Source organism: Typopeltis vanoorti, chromosome 11 (genome assembly GCF_054136105.1).
Source record: "Typopeltis vanoorti isolate ZY-2024b chromosome 11, IOZ_Tvanoo_1.0, whole genome shotgun sequence".
Taxonomy (NCBI): domain Eukaryota; kingdom Metazoa; phylum Arthropoda; class Arachnida; order Uropygi; family Thelyphonidae; genus Typopeltis; species Typopeltis vanoorti.
In genome coordinates this window covers 133,446,947-133,467,737 of record NC_143559.1, presented here as the reverse complement: position 1 = coordinate 133,467,737, position 20,791 = coordinate 133,446,947, and the positions used below count along the sequence as shown (strand labels likewise).

Sequence of the window (20,791 nt, the reverse complement as noted above, 5' to 3'; positions counted from 1 at the left end):
AAGGACTTCCTTCCCCCCCCCCCCCAATCGCCACCTTCTTCTCTCTAGCTAACAGTGGGTAGCTACCCATGCTACTTTACAAGGGAATAATCATTAAGAACAAGATGGTTTCCCCGTTGCCTTTTTAAGTATTTGTGTTCGCTGTGCTGGTTTAAGGGAAGAAAAATCCGAGTTTCCGAGCGAACAAACCCTACCCCCACCGTATGAGACCGACTAACTCACCTTCAGTTGAAAATTTCTGATAAAGGTTCTTCATATCTTGCGGAGCACCCCTTCCGTCGAGTATGCACGTAAGTGGCTTCTTATATGTTATACGTGAGCAATCTATTGCAGAACACAGTTTGAAAACTGGCGTCTTAATGCGTCAAACGGATGTAAGACATATCTTGAGCATGTGAACCGGAATAAGAAGTGAACTGTTTTCCTAGTTGTTAGCTATCCCAGTTATTCCACTCTTATGCTAATGCCAGCTGGAATCCTACATGTTTGAAATATTATTTAGCAGCAGTGGCGCACTCAGGATTTAACCTTGGGGGGGGGGGCCGAGTTGAGTAGACGTTTTGCGAATACACACTACACATCGCATACGACCTATGACTGAGCATCTGCAGTGATCGCTAACTCATAAGTAGCACACAACATAAATAAAAAAAATGAATTTTAATTAGGAAAAGATTTTTGGAAATTTTTCTAGTGTTTTTTCCTTTTCTTTGGGGAGTGCCCGGACCCCTTGGCTCCCCCTCTGGGTGCGCCACTGTTTAGCAGTAAAGTTTCATTGACGGCTTTAATGGGAAGGGAACAGTGTTACTGTTTTATTTATTAGGTAGTTAGTATGTGTGAGTGAATTTATTTCCAAATATGGAGACGAGACAACCAATATTAGTCTTTCAGTGAAATTAGATAAAAATATTGAAAGGCTTAAGACTCGAGCAAGTTTCCAGTGTTGTTACCTGACTGCGACGACTCCATAGGCATCGGATAAGAGGGAAAGAGAGGCGAAGTGTTGCCCGACCACGACTTCCGGATGTCAGGGTCATTAGTTCAGATTTACCCGTGTTCCCAATTAGGGGTGATTCTCTGACACGAGAATTTTAAGCTCCACACAGAGGTTTGCCACAACGAAGGTAGGTTCGCTGGTGCTCATTACGGATCGAGTGGGCTGGTGCGTGACAGTAAATGTGGAGTTCTTCCCCCCTTCCCATTCTGCTGCGAAGATCCCCCTTGGTGGTCTAGCATCACGAAGCCAAAGGTGTGTTTATGGCAAGTATAGCGCGCCACCTGGGGGACAACGTCGATTAGTCGCGCCACCACCTGACAGTTGATGTGTGGTATAGGTCGGTCCCCACAGGAGGGTTGCGTTCGAAACTACCACCGGTGGGGGTTGTGTTTACAATTATTCATTTCTTGCGCTGGTAGTCCAATGGCGCTCATGGCAGGAATGCCTATACTGGTCGGAATGATGTTTTTTTTTTCACCCTCCTCCCTTAGGAACGTTCATTGCATTGTGAAAAGATACAACGAACCTTAATGTGGATGCAGTAAACAACTTTTTTCCTTCCTCAGTTCATTCTTCCATCCAGCCTGTGTGTGTGAATTAAAAAGAAATCCCAAAGGAGGAGAACAAATGCAAATCCAAATACCAACATTAACGTTTGAGGCATCACTTGTTACACCTTCTCTTCTTCCGTAGGTAGGACTCCCGCCGGAGACATTCTTGAGATGTTTCCTCATCAGCTAGAGAAGGTCGAAGGTCGTGCCAGGAGGAGAAGGGTCGATCGGTAGGTCGGCGCTTAGATTTTCAGGCGTAACTACCTACACGATTGACGCTGAAAAATGCTAATAAAATCCCAAAGCCAAAGTTCTCTTACACGCGCACCATAGCCGTAGGTTTGTGACGAAGCTGGGAAAACATCTCGAATTACTTAAGCTACCTTTGGATACAAGCATTAAATGAAATTTTATTCAATTATGGTACTCAGATTTCCAGGTTATGAGTACTGCACGAAGTTACCAATTAAACACGCGCCATGACAGTGGTTGATATTTGATATCCAAACAAAATACCACAAATGAAAGCAACCCTCCTGGTTTATGTGAAACGCATCTAAAAACACGTCGCTGTAATTAAAATTATTTCAGCCCTGCAAACAATTTTATCATTTTCAATATTTAAATAATGTTTTATTTACGTTTAAAGTAAAATATTCTTGATCACGTGACTTGGCATGTAATCCCGTTGAGGGTGTCCCTCACAGGCAGGGAAAGTGGCCAACAGGAATGAGTATACTTGATCGACACTGATGTTCAGATAAACTGCATCGTTTCTACTTTGATATCAAGAAGGAGCCGAAGGTCAATCAGGAAGACAAATCCCAAACCATCACTTTCCTACTGCCGCCTTTGTCGCCATATCCATCTACATAAAAGAATAAGCCATGGTTGCTTGTTTCATGTTTCTTGTGTGTGTGTGTGTGTGTGTGTGTGTGTGTGTGTGTGTGTGTGTGTGTGTGTGTGTTACATTTCTTGGTTGTAAAGTGCAATCATGTGACCAGTTGCAGACTTCCCAACTGGTCATGAATGTTCTTTCCATCCACTCTCGACTTCGCTTTCTTTTTCCATTTATTACACCCACCTCAATATACTGGAGACAAGTTACTTTGGGTAATCATAGCAAAGCAATGATTTCTGAGATATCCATTCGAAGTTACGACCTTTATCCATTATCACACACACGCAAATTTCAACGGAATCAGCGGATTCCGTTTAGTATGGAGACGTCTCTAATATTTTGGCCACTGGGCGTACACCGTTATACCAGTATGAAGGTTAAAGACTGTGCAATGAAGGCGAAAAGGTGTTTATCTGCTCAGCTGTCCGATATTTGTTTTCTACTGCTAATCGATGGCTGTTCAAAAATATCCGGGAGAATATTTTGTAGAAAACTACTATCAGTATCGAAATGTCGACCATCTACAATATGTGACAGCTTCTCTCGACGCTAGCTATAGGAAAACAGATGACATTCTTCACTAATGGTTGGATTTAGAATCTCGGAATCTCCAAAACGCTTTTGCTGATTAAAAAAAAAAAGTCAGTGTAACTGTGTTTTGATGAAATGCCTGCGAGAAGGGAACTGACGGGGTTTGAAAGAGGAGTCGTGATAGGATGTTGTGTTGCAGACCTACTGTTCCAAAAACCGTTGACGAACTGGGCCATCCCACCCCAACAATCAGCCATACCATACTGAGATGGAGGCACAGGAGTCATGCAAATGCTACCGGAGTGGACGACTCACAACACTCACCGACCCATAACTTCGTCCGGTGATTGTTGTGGGTCGTCCACTTCGGTCCAGATAACCCCACCGTAGGGTTGCTACGAAGGATATAAAAACCGCCATTCATCAGCGGACACGTTGAATGCTAAGTTCTGGAGATCGACTAAAAGACGAATTTGCAGAAAAACATTCAGAAATGAACCTCACGCCATGAGTTTCCATGGTACGACCGAAGCCCACATTTCCTGAACCAACATTCAGCTGCGTCTTCAGTAGTGCAAAGAGTGTGTGTACAGTGGGACGTAGAAGCTTGGAAAGCTGTGTTTGCGTGCGTCGAATCACTCCACACACTCTGCCGAGAAGATGGACGGGCGCGGATGCCCGCTGAACGTCTCTTACCAGAGTGCATAACCCCAACTATTAAATTCGGAGATAGCGGTGCGATGATAGGGTTCAGTTTATCCTGGTTTGGCCTCGGACCGCTGTTTGTGGTGCCACGAAAAATGAACTCCAAGAGGTATCCGAACATTCCAGAATGTTCAAATACCTTTTGCTTCCTACTTTGTGATGTTTCTAGGGAAACGACCCTTGTCTCTTTCAGCAAGATAATGCACAGTGGCATAAGGCTGCCGCTGTAACTGCGTGATTTGTGGACATCTGTAGGACGAACTGTAGTGTCAGGTGAAGTCAACGGACAACAATTGACAACAGTCCAGGATCTCATTACATGCCTACAGGTAGAATGGTCCAATATTTCCATCGATCGCTATCGTATGCTTGTGGACAATGTCCAGTAGGATTGCTGCAGTCATCGCAGCGAAAGGAGGTCCTACATCTTAATGGCTGTTTGTTCCTCACACTATGGCGTCTGTTGACTTCTTTCCAAGCAGTTGTGAGGCGAGAGCATACTGCTCTTACATATGGGGTGGGCCCCCTAAAATCTCCCTCAAAATGCTTGACTCAATACAGAGGAGAGCAGTTAGACTTATTAATGATCCAGCTCTTACCAACTCACTCCTCCTGATGAGTAAAATAAACTGACGACAATCAACAGAAATATCTGAAATATTGGAGTTCCAACTAAAGATATTTTAGTTCCTTCCTTCCTTTGATGGTAACTTCCTTCTTTCCTTGAACGAGTGAAGGGTGAAATGCGGCTTTTGTTGTTGATCAACGCTCGTATTTTCAAAATGTGCATCAAAATACGATTAAAAATAGCGCTCAATCGTAACGTATTCAAGAACCCTCCTTTTTTTTTTTTTTCATTTCTAGTAACTACTATATACATGTGATGTAGACTGCTGGTACTCGTTTAAAAATGCGGGTTTCTAGCCCTTTTCTTGCCTATAAGATTGTGCCACTCCAAGAAGTCACCTTTTGTTGCCAACAAAACACTGCTTAAGGTACTGCGGCATGTATTTTGAGTTGCACGTAAAACTGGATACAAATACTTACAACATCACTTTGGTGATGTTGAAAACAGAGTACTTTTTTTTTTCTTTCTCAAGAAAATTGTTTTTCTTTCACGCATGACTGTTCACATGACGCAGCTAAAGCGAACGCAAATATCAACATTCTAATTCCTTCTGATTTATTCTTTCACGTTCTTTGAAGTTTTGGGAGTAGGGGAAGCCATGTATGCGGGGGGGGGAGTTGCATTTTTTACGCACCAATCGGCGTTTACACTCTTAGACACTCGGTGCTGCCATGATAAGCTGTCGAGCTATTAGAAGAAGAAATTGAGTGTATCTAAATAGGAAGTCGACTTGGAAACTGCCAATGGGCGCAAGAAACCTTGGCATTGTCGTGTCACACCGCACTGATATCGTCTTCTGAAATATGTCGAAATCGCCGAGGGGAGGGAGTCGCAAATGTATCTTCAACTTTGTTTTCCGCATAGTTCTGGCCGACTAATACCGGTTTTTGTTGTGAGTTGGATCTTATCGGGTGCGTTGCTTATTCTGATCTCGTCCAACACATGGGAATGTCTTCATTAACTAAAACTTCAGGGTGTAGATAAAACCCGAATACCTCTCTAGGAAGGAACAAAATTCGACTGCATTGCGAATACCAAATTGGAATGCCAAGAAACATTTCACACCACGACAAGTCCCGGAACATTTATGATGGCAACAATACCAATTCTGTTATAACCATCTGCACTGAAAGACCGATACAGGACAACAACGTGGCTCCCATGATGCTCTGCGGCTGATGGCAGCACGTTTCTTTCCACATGAATAAATCTCGGCTCCCACGCTGATACAGCTCATTATGCAAGGGCTGCAATAGCCGCTGTTTATTGGCTGTTCGATGAATTCTTTCAGTCGCGAAGTCTAATAAGGAAGTGTTCAAACAAAGTCCGACTGTCATCTGGAACAGTGAATGAAGTAGAGATGCCACCATTTATGAATCACTGTTATTGTAATTTCTTTAGACATATCACAATGTATGTAAACATTGCATTATTGAAGAGGAGCAAAAGAAAATGCCTTCTTTCATATGCAGACGTGTTTCCTTGTTATTTGAATACCGAAATTGCTAATACATCAAGAAAAAAAAGAATGCGAAATTACATGTGCTGCCATCTTCTGTCATGAATATGGATTATCGTGATACAGCGGGAAACGAATTTGAGTTGTTTGGCTTCTTATATAGCTCCCACTGGTACCTAATGGGAGGGAGGGGAAATTCAATGCAGGAATGCATGGGAAAGGAAAACTTCGTTGGCTGCCACTGCACATCAAAGGCTGCAGTAGTACTAAGAAAGATTACACTCGTTCAGTGTTAATTTGCTCGGTTTTTATTTTAACATTCAGAGGGTTAATAAACTCCTCACACTTTATTTTGCTCTGGTCAAATTTATTAGCTCCTCTTCAAACATAGCACCCTAGAAACTCAGGCCTCACACAAAAGGAAAAAAAAATGACCTGCCCTTTCCCCCCTAATATACTTTGCTAACAACAAAGGATGTAATACGACAGGATTTAGACCAGTGCTTCCCAAACTTCTGGATGTCAGGGCCCTCTTTGCAAAAATTAAAATATTTCATGGCCCCCCCCTCGAAAAAAAATCTTAATAGAGAGATATATTATTATAATATTTATTGTATTTATATTCAATACAAAACATGCACAGCGAATATTGCAAAAATCAAATGCATATATTACATTTTTTGCCTCTTACCGTTTGGTTCTGAAGATGATGCCGGCTGTTCTGGTAAAATATGAAATACTGTCCTTTTTTTTTTTTTTGAGTCTGTTTCTGCTTCTGATTGTTCGCGGGAATTTTTTTATTTTTTTATCAGCCACTTATCCATCTCAGGGTTAAATTTTTTTAACGTAGAATAGATCAAATAATATCACCACTTACCGATACTGGCACACCACAGACTGATAACATGATATTAGTGAATATTACCTGAATAAGGGAATCCCCGGACCAGGAACATTTTGCTTTTTTGTGACTTTTCTCCCTTTACGGCAATTAAGCCTAACGCGAAACAGACAGTAAAGGCAGGTTAATAAAACGTGCATATGATTGGTGCGGTATTAACAAAAGAACGCGCAACCGAAAGATAAAAGCATAGCTGACAATTGAGTTGAAATGCTAACTCTCTTCAACCGAATTCCATATGTGAAAACACATCTAATTAATAACAATAGTTTTTCGTTAGATACCGTGTTTGCCCATGCAACATATGGGTTTTGTTTCAGTCTATATATACAGCATAGTTTCTGTATGAGGGGACATGTGATTCATTAATTAGTGTGTATTTATCCCAGTTGTCTCTAATTGCACTATTTGTTGAGAAATATATTACACAGACTCCTCGTACTTTATTCACTGGCATAATAAAAGTACTTGTTTTTATTGCCTCTGCAGTATAGTGGCTGTTAGGGAGAGCGGGTTGTTTACCACTGCAAGCGAGTTACTATCTCCCCATATGAACTTGTTTAAGCTTTTTTTCATGTGTGAAGTATATGCGAAACTTTTATTGGTAACAGAAAACTAGCTCGGATGACAGTGATAATATAAAACAAATTTTGATATGTATATAAAGTCAATATCAACAGTCCCTGATTACGAACGCGTGATGAAAGGGACAAGAAGATTTGGAGCTTCCCTGGAGAGCATTCGAAGTAAATACAATTAACCACTGCTTTGAAATGAAACATATGAATAAGCATATAACTGAATTCTACTAATATTCATTAAGCGCCGAAATACGCAGGAAGCAAAGTTTGTGAACCAACACCAATGTGTGAATTTTTCCATTAAAATATAAAAAATAACAAAAAAGAAATAATAAAAGTTAAATACGTTTCTTTTAAAATAAAAAAATCTACTTAGTCTTAAAACATTTTAAATTTGTTTTCATTATTTCACGGCTCCCTCAACAAAACCTACTGCCCCCAAGAGAGCCGCGGCCCACAGTTTGGGAAGCGCTGATTTAGACAGTCATGTAAGGTCACGACCTAAACACCAGATTCATGCCAATCAACAATAGCATTATTGCAAACTACTTACGACAAGCAAGTAGAGCGAAAAACAGAACAGGTGGTTTAATTCGTTTGTGAAATAAGGAATCTTCATCCTTGGCAGAGTTTAAACCCGTCTCGCTATGCCAATGTAGAGGCTTAGAGCTAACACTTGCTATGCGAAGGTCCGGAGTCAGCGAAAGCAACTTAGGCTGCGGTTTTCCATTCTGCGAGTAAGCATACCAAAATAAAATAATATCCCATTAAATGTTTTTATATCAGTATAAAGAAACATTTTATTAAAAAGCAAAAGACCTCTAAGTCAAGTGATTCTACTGGCGCTAGCATCCAAGTCCTCTCTCTTAAATATACAAAAACCAAGTAATAGAAAAACTATCGGTTTGTCAGATCCGAGCAAGGTAGTTCAAAGGATTTTAGTGGGCAAAGTTTAACTAGGTGACAGTACATCTCTGTTTTTCCCTCGCGGAAGGGTGGAACTGAGATTTTAAAGAACTTTGGAGAAATCCGGAGCTCATGGCGGATAACACAGAATGAGATTCAGGGTTCGGAGAAGAGATTTTTGGGCGTTAGAATGAAAAAAATGAATTTGATAGAAATGAATAGACAGAGGAGGAAAAGGACAGAGGGGAAAAGTTAAGAAAATAATGCTAGGGGATGCGATGATTCGCAAAGTAAAAAGCAAAAGTATCTTTAAAGAATGTTTGCCGAGAGGTCCTTTAGATTGTGTGGTTACAGCTATAAAGAGAATGTCGATGAAATGATTGTAATGGTTGGGATTGTAATGATTTGAGAAGCAGCGAAAATCGCGTGGCAAGGGATTTCAGGGAGATGTTGGAGACTGTCAGATTAAACAGTAAGGGTGCTAGGATAGTCAGTGTGCTGTCTACATAAAGGGCATTGATGATGGAAATGGTAGCTAGAATGTGTAGAAAGAGAGCATTTGATGATTCTGTAGATGTATGTGATGAGTTTGATGGGAGAAAATCATTATATGCCCAGGATGGACTGCATTTAAATAAGTACGGTAGTAAACGTCTACAGAAGTTACTGTTTAATGAAAATATGTGGGTATTAGATCAGGGAAACGAGAGTTATTAGAATGGGAAAGAAGAAGAATGGCTGTCAGAAATAACAGTGATAGGGAGGCGGGGGAAAAAGGAAGGATAAAACTTAAAAATACCTTCCTCTGTTTATATACCAGTGCGAGAAGTATTAGGAATAAGTCAGAAGAGTTTATAGCATTGGTTATTACAGTCCAGCCTCAGATAATATCGGAAACAAGGTTGACGGAAATGATATCTTGAGTAGAACTGAAGTTAATAGGCAAAGTATTTTTAGAGAAGACAGAAATTATAACAAAGGAGGGGATGTATTTCTGATGATAGCAAATGAGTTGTGTCCATGTAGGTCTGTGGAAGTAGGGGGTAAAAATTAGATTGATTTTGAAAGTGTGTGGTGTGAAAGAAGTATTACTAGATGGAGATATTTAGTTGGGATGATGTGTCACAGACCTGAGAATAATGAACGAGATGAGAAAGAAAAGTAGAGGCAAATTAGTTTGGTTTGTGAACAATGGGTTATAATAATGGGGGAGTTCAATTTTCAAAATATAAATTGGGAAAAAGAAAGAGCTTATGGGAGGAAGGAAAAAGAGTTTCTTGAGATTTGAAGGGATCACTATCGCATAAAGTGAGTGATGGAAGGAACCCGTGGGCAAAATGAATCAGATTCGGTAATAACGTTGGATTATGTAATTGTCAACACGGTATCAACATTGTCACCAGTTTGTGATAGTGATCGTGTAGTCCTGCCCTGGGGAGGTGCGAAAGCATGCAGAGACATCCAAAATAAAAGAGCGCATGTGGAACTATAAGGCAGGAGATTATGGAAAACTCAGAAAACAACTTGAAGGAGTTCTATGGGTAAAAGTACTCGAACGAAACGAGATTAATATGGCGTGGATCATAATTAAGAAGTATTTGATGATGGCAATAACAGACTGTGTGCCTAAACCAAAAAGGATTAACAAAATTGGTGTTAAATGGATGGATAAAGAAATTAAGCAGGAATTGCAGAAGAGAAGATTATGGAAAAAATATAAAGTTGGGAGGTGTGAACCGTTAAATGAAATCTATAAAGTGCAGACAAGAAGAGTGACACGTATAACAAGAAAGGCAACATTAGAGTATGAGAGGAGATTAGCGAAACAGGCTAAGATAAATCCCAGGGAGTTTTTCTATTATGCAGCTAGTAAGGGAAAGAATGGTTATGGGAAGGTGTCGCTGCTGGATAGAGATGGGCGACCAAGGAAAATGTTATTGTGGAGTTGTTCAGCGATCATTTTGCTAAGGTTTTTTTATACTGAATGGTAATGATACTATTCTAAGGGAACAGGAAGTTAAGGAATCAGTAATAGTTCCTTGAAGGTGAATGAAGTAGAAGCCTGTGATTCTTTAAATGATCTTGATGTGAATAAGGCTACTGGACTGGATAGAATTTCACCACGTGTTGTGGATACTGACACTTTCATTGGCTTCGTTGTTTAATGAGAGTGTCGTGACCTCAACAATCTCCAATGAGTGGAAAGAGGGCAAGACTGTTCCATTGCAAAATTACAAAACAAAAAACAGTGTAAGCCAAACAGATGTTTTAAATTATAGATCTGTTTGTATTTGCATGCACCTGTTTGCATCTCTTGGAGAGATTGGTTAGGAACAGAATGCATGATTGGTTGGATAAGGAGAAGATTCTGTATAGAGGTCAACATGGGTTTGTTAAAGGAGGTCTTGTTTTACAAATTTACTTACATTTTATAATAAGATGACTTCAATTCTGTACATGGGTGATTCCTATACGGTGATACTCATGGATCTTGGAAAGGCATTTGACATGATACCACATAATAAACTGCATATGAGTCACAGCGAATGGAATTGTAAAATCAGTTGGCAGGATAAGAAATTAGTTTTCCAATGGATATCAAGCTGTGGTGTATAGAGGATCCATGTCTCTGAGGAGGAGGAGGAGAGTTACCAGTGGAGTCCCACAGGACAAGAATGCACATTATCTCCACTCTTATTCATCATCTATATGGATTACATTATGAAAGAAAGTGTCATTAAATCTGATATTAGAATCAGAAATGTCAAACTTAGGTCTTTGCTTTATGGGGATCCTGTTGTACTCCTAAACACATCCACTGCAAGTCTCCAGGATTCTCTAATTAAATTCAAATTGCATAACAGCTCTAACAAATTTGGCATGAAAATAATTATTTTTTATTAATGATATTGCCAGTGATTTGCAAGCGGATATTCAGCTGTTTGCAGATTATGCTAAATTGGGAAAAGTTATTAAGAATGATGTAGATATACTGGTGAGAGATTTGAATAGTGGCCATGTTGGCTGACAATTGATGTTGTCAATTTAACATCAATAAATGTAAGATTTTGCACCTTGGATCTCAAAATTGTAAAGCTCTGCATCATATTGGAAACATTGCATCACAGGAGGTGGAGGAAGAGAGGGATCATGGGATATTAATGGATAGAGAATTGAAGTTCAAGGTATTACGAAAATGATAAAAACAGCACAAAGAAATGCCAGTATACTAAGAAGAAGAATACTGACAAGTAGAGATAAGGATATGGTCATTCCGATGTACAAGGCTTTGTTTAGACCACATCATATTATTATAGTACCGTGTGCAGGGTGTATCTATGTGAGGGTCGAGTAAGAAGAATCCTACTGACATTTTTCTTGGAAAGATGTAATTTTGGGGGATCCCTTCATGAGGAGGATTGTTCCAGAGGAGAGAGTCAGATGGAATAAAGAGGAAGAGTAATTAATCAGCGCAAACAGCTATCATGCGACTGTCGAAATAATTTTCATGAAAGCAGTAGCCAGTATGGGTAGAATCCTTTCCCTCCTCTTTCGCTACCCTGCCTTACCTCCAGCAAATGGCACGCGTCTTTTTTTTTTTTTTTTTGGATGGCTATGCAGTCTTGTGTGTAATTCATCTATAAATAGATGAGTAACTTCGATCACGTCACCGCTTCGTTTTGAAACCAATTTCTTTCTCACTGTTTTTTTTTTTTTCCTTTGCACTTAGTCATTGCATATTCGACATTCTTTAAGAAATAAAGAGCAATTGTTGTTTATTAGCCTAAAATACAACATTTGAAAAAAAAAAAGACATTTCTTGTTGCGTTTAGTTCTGTTTTCGTAATATTTAATTGCTGCAACATTTAAAAAAAAAGAAAAGAAAAAAAAAAGACTTTTGCTGTTACAGTACAAGGGCAAGTTTCCGTTTTGATGTGCCCGAACAGCCATTTGGGATTTTTTTTTTTTTTTTTTTTCATCTTTCCTTTCAACAGACAACAGGATGCGTAATCAGTTGCCATGCGCACAGTTCCTCTGTTGTTTCATGTAATTAAATGAACAAGAAACAACAAGGCTGGGCCGAAGGCAGAATACTGACATAATTAATAGTTTCAACAGAAAGAAACGTACTGTCAGGAATCACGCGCATTATTTAACCCACTCAGCTGAGAAGGTGGTCCAAAAATGGTACGTCTATTATTATTATCCTGGGAACCCGGAAAGAAGACTGGCTTTTTGAACACCCAAGAATTGACCCGTGACGTCATCAAAAGAAAGTTTAAGGACGATGATCCTATTTTTATACTTGCGTTTCTTTGGGCATTCCTCCAAAAAATAATAATTTTACATTTAATGTATCGTAACATTTATTGTTATTAACTTATTAATTTATTTACTGTCGTTAATAAGTTGCTGTTCATGTATTGCTATGAACTGATATCATTCTTTCTTGCTGTATTTCCTGTTATTCATATGTAATAATATTAATGACATTGTTTTAATCAAACTGTCAAAAAAAAAAACCCTTATTTTTAGATTATTTTACCAGATGAACAGGTTCCCCTCTAACTGGCATTAATAACCTATTGTTGGACATTTCTTTTCCGCAGACGAGCTCCTACTTCTTCAGGCGATGTGAATCTGACATCGAAAACCAGAAGCATATTCGTGGAGAAGCAGCAGAACGTACCAGTCATCTACGATGATTAAAACAGATCGTCAGGAACACCTTGCATTCCACGGTTCACAGACATCTTTAAGAGGAACTTGTGCTCGGGTCACTGCCCTAAGAATGCAGCGTAGCCTGGAGGAGGGGAAAAAAAAACGGCTATTGGAATAAGGATTTTTGTAATATGGATATTTCTTTTACAACTTGGTTTAAAGCGGTGTGTGTGTGTGTGTGTGTGTGTGTGTGTGTGTGTGTGTGTGTGTGTGTGTGTGTGTGTGTGTGTGTGTGTGTGTGTGTGTGTGTGTGTGTGTGTGTGTGTGTGTGTGTGAAAATGCCGAACAATTCCGCTTTGAAAATAAAACATAATCTGCTCCAGTTGTCAAATGCTTTTTCTCGACAGAGGGCGTTACATCGTTGTAAAGGTCGTATGCAAATGATTAAGGCTTATGGTTGTTTTTAATGTTTTTATAGACATTTTATGATATGCTACGCCATAATTAAATGAAATGAACTTTATGTGAAAATATTTTTTTATAATTTCCGGTAGATGGGAATTTGGTAGAAGTTGAATAACAAATGAAAATTGAGCTGTGTACTAAGCCATTTTCAAGATTTTATTATATTATTATAATTGAAATAGTACTGTTAGTGATGGACAAAAGAGTGAATGAATAAACAGGAAACTATACGAGCATTCATGCATTTAAAATACTCAAGATCAGATTCCATATCTTGAATCTTTTGCTTATAATGCAGTTAAGCCTAATAACGTCACATAAATGTGCAAAAGACGTTAATATTTGTCGAGATTTGACAAATATTTCCACCATGATATTACTATAATAAAACGTTAATTTTCTAAGCATCAAATGTGTAAAACTGCAGCAGAATGCTAAAATAACTTTTATTTTAAAAAAATGATGTCACTGTTAATCGTGACCTTAAAAAACTATTCTATGTTGTATACGAAACTAAGGCTTTTCTCTGTTAAGTCATTCCGTCTTAGGTTTCAAGCCATATTGACTAATCTGAAAAAGAAGGAGTTTTAATTGGCGAGTGAAGAAACGCCAGCTTGTTGTCATAGCACGTGCAGTTATTGGCATGAATGACTGTTCAGAGCGTCAACTGCCACGTAACATTCACGTTCGTCTTTCGAAATGAACTCTGTGCACATGCGTGGAGTAACTCATCGCCCCCTGTTGTTGCAGAATGGTGCAGCCAAGTTTAGTTAGCATGTGTATATTAGCGACCTGGACAAATTTAGGAACGATGTTTGAATAACAAATTAGTAATAATTGCATATATTTGCTATTGCTACTGTTGTATATTATATTTTCCACTGGAAATATGTATATTTTAGGGACTAACTAACACAGTGCCTTCATGTGCATGTTTTGATGAAATAAAATGGTATAACAGATACTCGTTTGGTCCAAATTATTATACTAATAAATAATTATTCACACTGAAGCATATTATTCCACATTTACTTCTCTCTTCACGGCTTGCTATTTAATTTGCATAATTTTCGGTATAATTGTTATACAAAACTCCAGGAGGTATTTGTATAATAATAAATTATTCTAAAGTTGAATATATAATTGCACTGAATTGATTTCAAACAGTAAATATATTAATTGCGCTTCAGATTTAATTTCTAAATAATTATTTATTCTTCTTATTATTATTATTTATGTTTTCAGAACTGTCTTTTATAGCAAGAAATAGTAAATGATTTGAATATGATTGGAAAATTACTCAAGTACATAACCTATAAAAATGAACAGTTGGAAGGATAAAAACGCTGGCATGTGAAATTTTGATCGAGCAATTTCGTTTCGTGAGCAACTCCACAGGTTCATCATAAAATCACAAAAGATTTCTAATGAAAAGATTTATATGATTCCAACATAACACAGTTGATAAAATGAAGGAATATGCACTTTTTGATTGGAAAAGCCCAGGTTCAACTCTCGCCATGGCACGATGAACCTTTTAGCTGTTTTTATTTATTTTAAATATTAATGCCCATGGATTGACTGATAAGATTGTCTTCTGAAATCTGTGAGGACAACTATCGCAGCGATAATATGCTACAGAAAAAGATCCCTTAAAGAAAATTCTTTAAAAGAAAATATTCTTGATATTTTAAGAAAGTGACTTAAATTAATGCAACTGGGTGTTGAAGAAAATTGTCCTTGTTCTGTTCCTGTTCAAGGAAGTGTGGACTTGTTGACGGCTATTAATTAGCGTCGTTTGTTTCCCTTAGGGGAGTTTAGAGAAGGACATTTTGAAAATTAAGGAAGCTTTTTCCTTGAAAATGCGTTGTCATAATTTTTATTTATTTTTATTAAGCAAAAATGACGAGATGGCCACCTGAATTCATTTAACGCAAAGAATTGACTCAAACATTTAACATGGTCGTCACGGTATGGAGAACAAGCGGATTTTCTTTTTTCCCTTTCTCATGCATAGAACTGTATGTATATTACACATATTTATATTTACGTAAAAAAATAATAAATATTAAAAATAAAATACAAAATAAAGACAATTATGGTGGCCTACGATACTTCTTCTGCAGCTTCTCCCACTTAAGTGGGGTCACTGTTGATGATGAGTCTCCTCCACATCCTCCTGTCTTGGGCTGTCACCACATCCAAGTTCTTCATCCTCAAGTCCTCTTCTACCAGCTCCCTCCATCTCTTCTTTGGCCGCCCACGCTTCCTCCTTCCTTGCACATCCATCTGCATGACCCTTCTTCCCGCATATTCATTTTCCCTCCTCATCACATGACCAAACCATCTCAACCTTGCCTTCTGTATTTTCGCTCCTAAGTTCGTAACTTTCACTGTTCCCCTCACATAGTCATTTCTCAGACGATCCTTTCTGGTCACATCGCACATCCACCTAAGCATTCTCATCTCTGCTACTTCCATCCTGCTGATGTTATTTTTCCTCAGGGCCACAGTTTCTATAGCATACGCCATAGCTGGCCTCACTACTGTCCTATAGATTTTGCTTTTCATATTGATCGGCACCCTCTTATTGCATAACACTCCAGCCATCTCCCTCCAGTTCCTCCAACCTGCTTGTATCCTGCATCCCACTTCCTTCTCAGCTGCTCCATCTTCTTCCACTGATGAACCTGAGTATCTAAAGTCTCTCACCTTCCTGATGACATTTCCTTCCAGCTCCAGGTCTGTTTCCTGGCCGCCGCCCACTGTGCAACACATATACTCTGTCTTCTGCTCAGTCTCGTACCTCTCTCTCTTCCAGTACTTTTCTCCATCTTTTCAGTTTAGTTCCCGCTTCTTCTCTTGAATCTGCACATAGCAAGATGTCATCTGCATACAACATTGTCCAAGGCGCATCTTCTCTCACCTCCTCCATCACCACCTCCATCACAATGTTAAACAGAAATTGACTTAATGCTGACCCTTGATGCAAGCCAACTGTTACTTGAAAACTTTCTGTCTGTCCCAAACAGGTCCGAACACTTGTCTTCACATTTCTGTACATCTCCTGCACCAACCTGACATATATCTCCGGAACCTTCTTCTCCCTCAGACATCTCCAGACTTCTTGCCTTGGCACGCTATCGTATACTTTCTCCAGATCAATAAATGCCAGATGTAGCTCCCGTTGTTTCTCTCGAAACTTTTCCATCATCTGCCGTAACCCAAAGATAGCATCTGTTGTTGATCTAATAGGCATGAAGCCAAATTGTTCCTTTTCAATCTCCACCCCCTTCCTCAATCTCCTCCATCAAGAACCCTTTCTAGGGTTTTCATTGTGTGGACAGGAAATTTATTCCTCTGTAATTTTTACAGTCTTGTGCGTCCCCTTTACCCTTGTAGATGGGAACAAGGGTACTCTCCCTCCATTCCTCAGGTATATTTTCCTGTTGGCAAACTTTCATGAACAGGTCCCACAGCAGGTCAATTCCCTCTTCACCCAGTGCCTTCCATGCCTCCACTGGAATCCTGTCAGGGCCCACTGATTTTCCATTCCTCATCCTCTTCACTTCCACTCTACTGATGTTCTGCACCATCCCCTCAGAAGGCTGCCCATCTTCTCTGTGAGTCCTTGCATTTTCCTCATTCAAAATTCCCTCAAAGTATATTCTCCATCTGTTTCTTATGTCCACATCCCTCCATAATACTCTTCCTTCAGCATCTTTGATCTGCCTCACATGTAAGATGTCCTTTGCTGCTTTATTTCTACATTTCGCTAGTTGGTAAATTTTTCTCTGTCCTTCCTTTGTTTCTAATTGATCATACAGATCTTGATATGCCTTGGCCTTCACCTGTGCCATAACTCTCTTGGCTTCTTGCTTTCTTTCTCTGTACACCTCTCTGTCCTCTTCCACTCTTGACTCATCCCACTTCTGCTTTTCCTTCCTCTTAGCTGTCACTGCCACTTGTACATTATTCCACCAAATACAAAGATACCAAAGCTGAAAATGAATATTATCACTTTTTTTTTGCGTAATTATTGCTACAAAATTAATAACGGAAAAAAACTCACGTACAAAGATTATTTAATAGTATAATTTTCGATTGTGTGTCACAGGCATCTTCAGTACATTTTAAGCTCAAATTAAACAATAACTGACAATTCCAAAAAGCGCCACCTAAGTTATCTTACGCCAGCTACTTAGGTGGCGCTTTTTGGAATTGTCAGTTATTGTTTAATTTGAGCTTAATATGTACTGAAGATGCCTGTGACATACAATCGAAAATTATACTATTAAATAAACTTTGTACGTGAGTTTTTTCAGTTATTAATTTTGTATCGATATATCTACTCACGGTATACCTCTTTTAAAACGTAATTATTGCTACAGTCTTGTTTTTCCACTATACGTTTGTTGTCGTACAGTTGACGTAATTAATGGTTCGATAGAAACCCCGGAAAACACGCCATCTGCTTTGGAAACTGTAATAAATGTCACTGTCTCACATTCATATATCATGCATTGAATGCTTTGTAGTGCGAATTCCTTGTACAGTTGTTTAAATTAATTCTACTAGCACCACCTGATTCCCTCTAATATCCAAATGCAGCGCTTACCATTGATCTCCTTCAACCTTGCTTTACAGGAGCGAAGCAAAAATAATCAAACAAACAAAAATCTCTATTCAGAATTATTGGTGCAACCTGTGGCCACCGTCTTCTGTCTCGTCGTGACAAAAAAAAATCTTTATATGGACTTTTTCAATTAAAGGTGAGTTTTCCGAACTCATATGGAGGTAGCAGGTTTTTTTTTTTTTTTTTCAGAAATTCGGGTTTTTAATCCGTGTATAGACAAATCGGCCATCAGAACACACGCCCTTTACAGACAGAAAAGTACTGTTGGTGGTAATGGGCGGTAGATGGCGTTGATTGTAGTTTGAGAATTAAGTAACAGGGATAACGGTGAGATATGTGTGTAATGGAATGGAGTAGAGGGCCCTCCTGTGACGAGTTCTTGGATTCCTTGCAGGTGTCATATAATAAAAATGATAAAAATAACTGAGTGATACGACATGCTTGTTCCAGGTCGTTGAATGTTGCTCATATAAAAAATTTTACTTAAACTACTAAGGGTAGCTTCAGTAATTAATAACAGTGCAGAGCATGACCTTGTTGACTGATTTTATCTCCGCTATATTCCTAAACAACATGAAATGTTGTTTTGCATTTTAGGAATCGGCTTCGTAATTGATCAAAGGCTTTATAGAAGATGGAGGATTTGCTATTGGTTAACACTCATGTCCAGTTGCGTTTGAATAGCATTTGATTAAGACCAAAACGAGTGCTGGTTGAGATGCTGTAATCTTATGCACTCTTCTTTGAAGCAAATACTAATGCAAAATTGTTGAAGTTGTTTTGGCCATCGCATTGTGAACCTGGAAATATTCTGTTGTTGGGAATTTTTGTGAAATGGTCCTACACAAGTAAATTTTCTTTTACTGTCTAAAATGATAAGCAAGATTCAATATGTAGCATATTGAACAAAATTTGTGGTATTTGTAATATCCTTCATGGAAACAGCTTATTGGCTTTAGACTGCTGCTTTAAACTAAATTAACGGAAGGAAGCATTTAATGAAAATTTCATCGTTCCACCTTCGTAGAATTAACACTTCTGGAAAACAACGGAATTCTTGAAAATTAAAACGCAATAGCTCTTTCGTTTTTTTTTTTTTTTTTGGGGGGGGGGGGTTCAGATACACTTGAAGAAAGTCGTTTAGGCATGAGATTTAAGATTGTTTAAAATTACAAAATAAAATTAAAGTAAAATTGAAGTAAAAAAATATACTAAAAAAGTGAAATAAAGGGAAGGAAGAATTCAGCATATGGAAATCGTAAATAAAATAAAACTCCTGTGAAAATGGTAAATGAAATATGATGAGAATTATAAAATAAGATTTAAAATAGGAATTCAAAATTATCATAAAACCAAATGAAATGTAAAATGAAGCAAAAAAAAAAAAAACCGATTTAAAAAAAAAATAAGGAGATGAGGAACCTAAAATCATAGTAAAAATGTATACCTGTGTACAATTTAAAAATAACTGTTTTAGAAATAGACACAATACTCCAATTTTACACTGGGTCAATTTACGTATAATATACTAAAGATCTACAAGGGGTACATGGTTCAGAATACCACTAAATTTCTTTTCCTGTACAGAGTCATATTCATCTCGACGTAGTAAGAGGATTCTTCTGTTGTTTTGCATTTCTATCATCATAATGTGAATATGGATGTAAGATCAATATCGCAGCTAAATAAGTGGTTGATATGCTGGCGTGGTTGCCGAGTGATTAGCGTATCTGATTTCCAGCGAAAGGCTGTTGGTTCGTATCCAGTCTTGGGCATGGATATTTCTGATATCCTTCATTCACTTACACATTCGTATCTACAATATATGAACTCTCCCAAGATGGACTGCGTCACTATGGAAGAAGTAGATCAAAACTCCCACTTGGGGGAGGGGAGGAGACGTTTCCTCAGAAATGAGGCGGATCAGAGCTGAATTCAACTGTCTGATATGCTAAAAGTGGTGTTGATATTCTGATAGTTTGAAATAAGAGTAAACTACTGTACTGAGCCTCTCTCTCTCTCTCTCTCTCTGTCTTTTTTTCTCTGTTGAAAACAACGACGTGTGAATCTATTTATCATATTTTTTATATGTTTATATTTATCTTTACTTTCTTCCTTTAGGGAGGTTTTGAATTTTCTTCTTTCATCTATTAGATCTAGAATGTCCTGGGTGATCCATGTTTTTTTTTATTTGCTTCTTCCTTAATCCTATGCAGTCATTGGCGGCCTTGATGATTGTATCCTTCAAATGAGTCCATTTTTCCTCCATGTTTTTCTTTTCCCTCTCTCCAGTTTTAATGCTTTCATCAGTTTGCTGTTTATAGTTTCTTTGGTTTTCCTCTGTTTTCAGGTTACTTATGTTCCATTTGGGCCTTTTCCTTGGTTGTGACAACTTTTTAAATTTCAGATTACATTTCAATAAAACCAAATTGTGGTCACTATCAACATCAGCTCCCGGGTAACTTTTGCATGAATTTACTTGATTTTTAAATCTATTTCTTGTCATAATATAATCTATTTGATACCTTCCTATATCCCCTGGCATTTTCCAAGTATACTTTCTTCTTTTTGGTACCTCATACTAGGTATTAGTAATGATCAGATTGAATTGGCGGCAGAACTCCAAAAGTCTATCTCCTCTCTTTCATTTCGGCATCCAAGTCCATACTTTCCCACCTCTCTACTATCTTTGCCTTCACCAATGACTGCATTCCAATCCCCCATGACAATTAGATTATCTTCTTTCTTGGTCAGTTTGATTAGATTCTCAATACCTACATATACTCTCTCAACTTCATCATCACTCTGGTCGCTAGTAGGCATGTAAGCTTGTATTATTATCATATTTGTTGGTTTTGCTTCTAGTTT

The 20,791-nt window shown here is 38.4% G+C and overlaps 1 protein-coding gene across 1 annotated transcript in view; it reads left to right on the top strand.

Annotated features, from left to right (window-relative positions):
• LOC150102065 (uncharacterized) overlaps nucleotides 1-14,251 on the top strand; it is a 38,481-nt gene extending 24,230 nt beyond the window's left edge. The window contains exon 2 of the mRNA XM_090400430.1: nucleotides 12,771-14,251. The gene's annotated coding sequence lies outside the window, so the exon portion shown is untranslated. The remainder of the gene's footprint in view (nucleotides 1-12,770) is intronic.
• The last annotated feature ends 6,540 nt before the right edge of the window (nucleotides 14,252-20,791 follow it).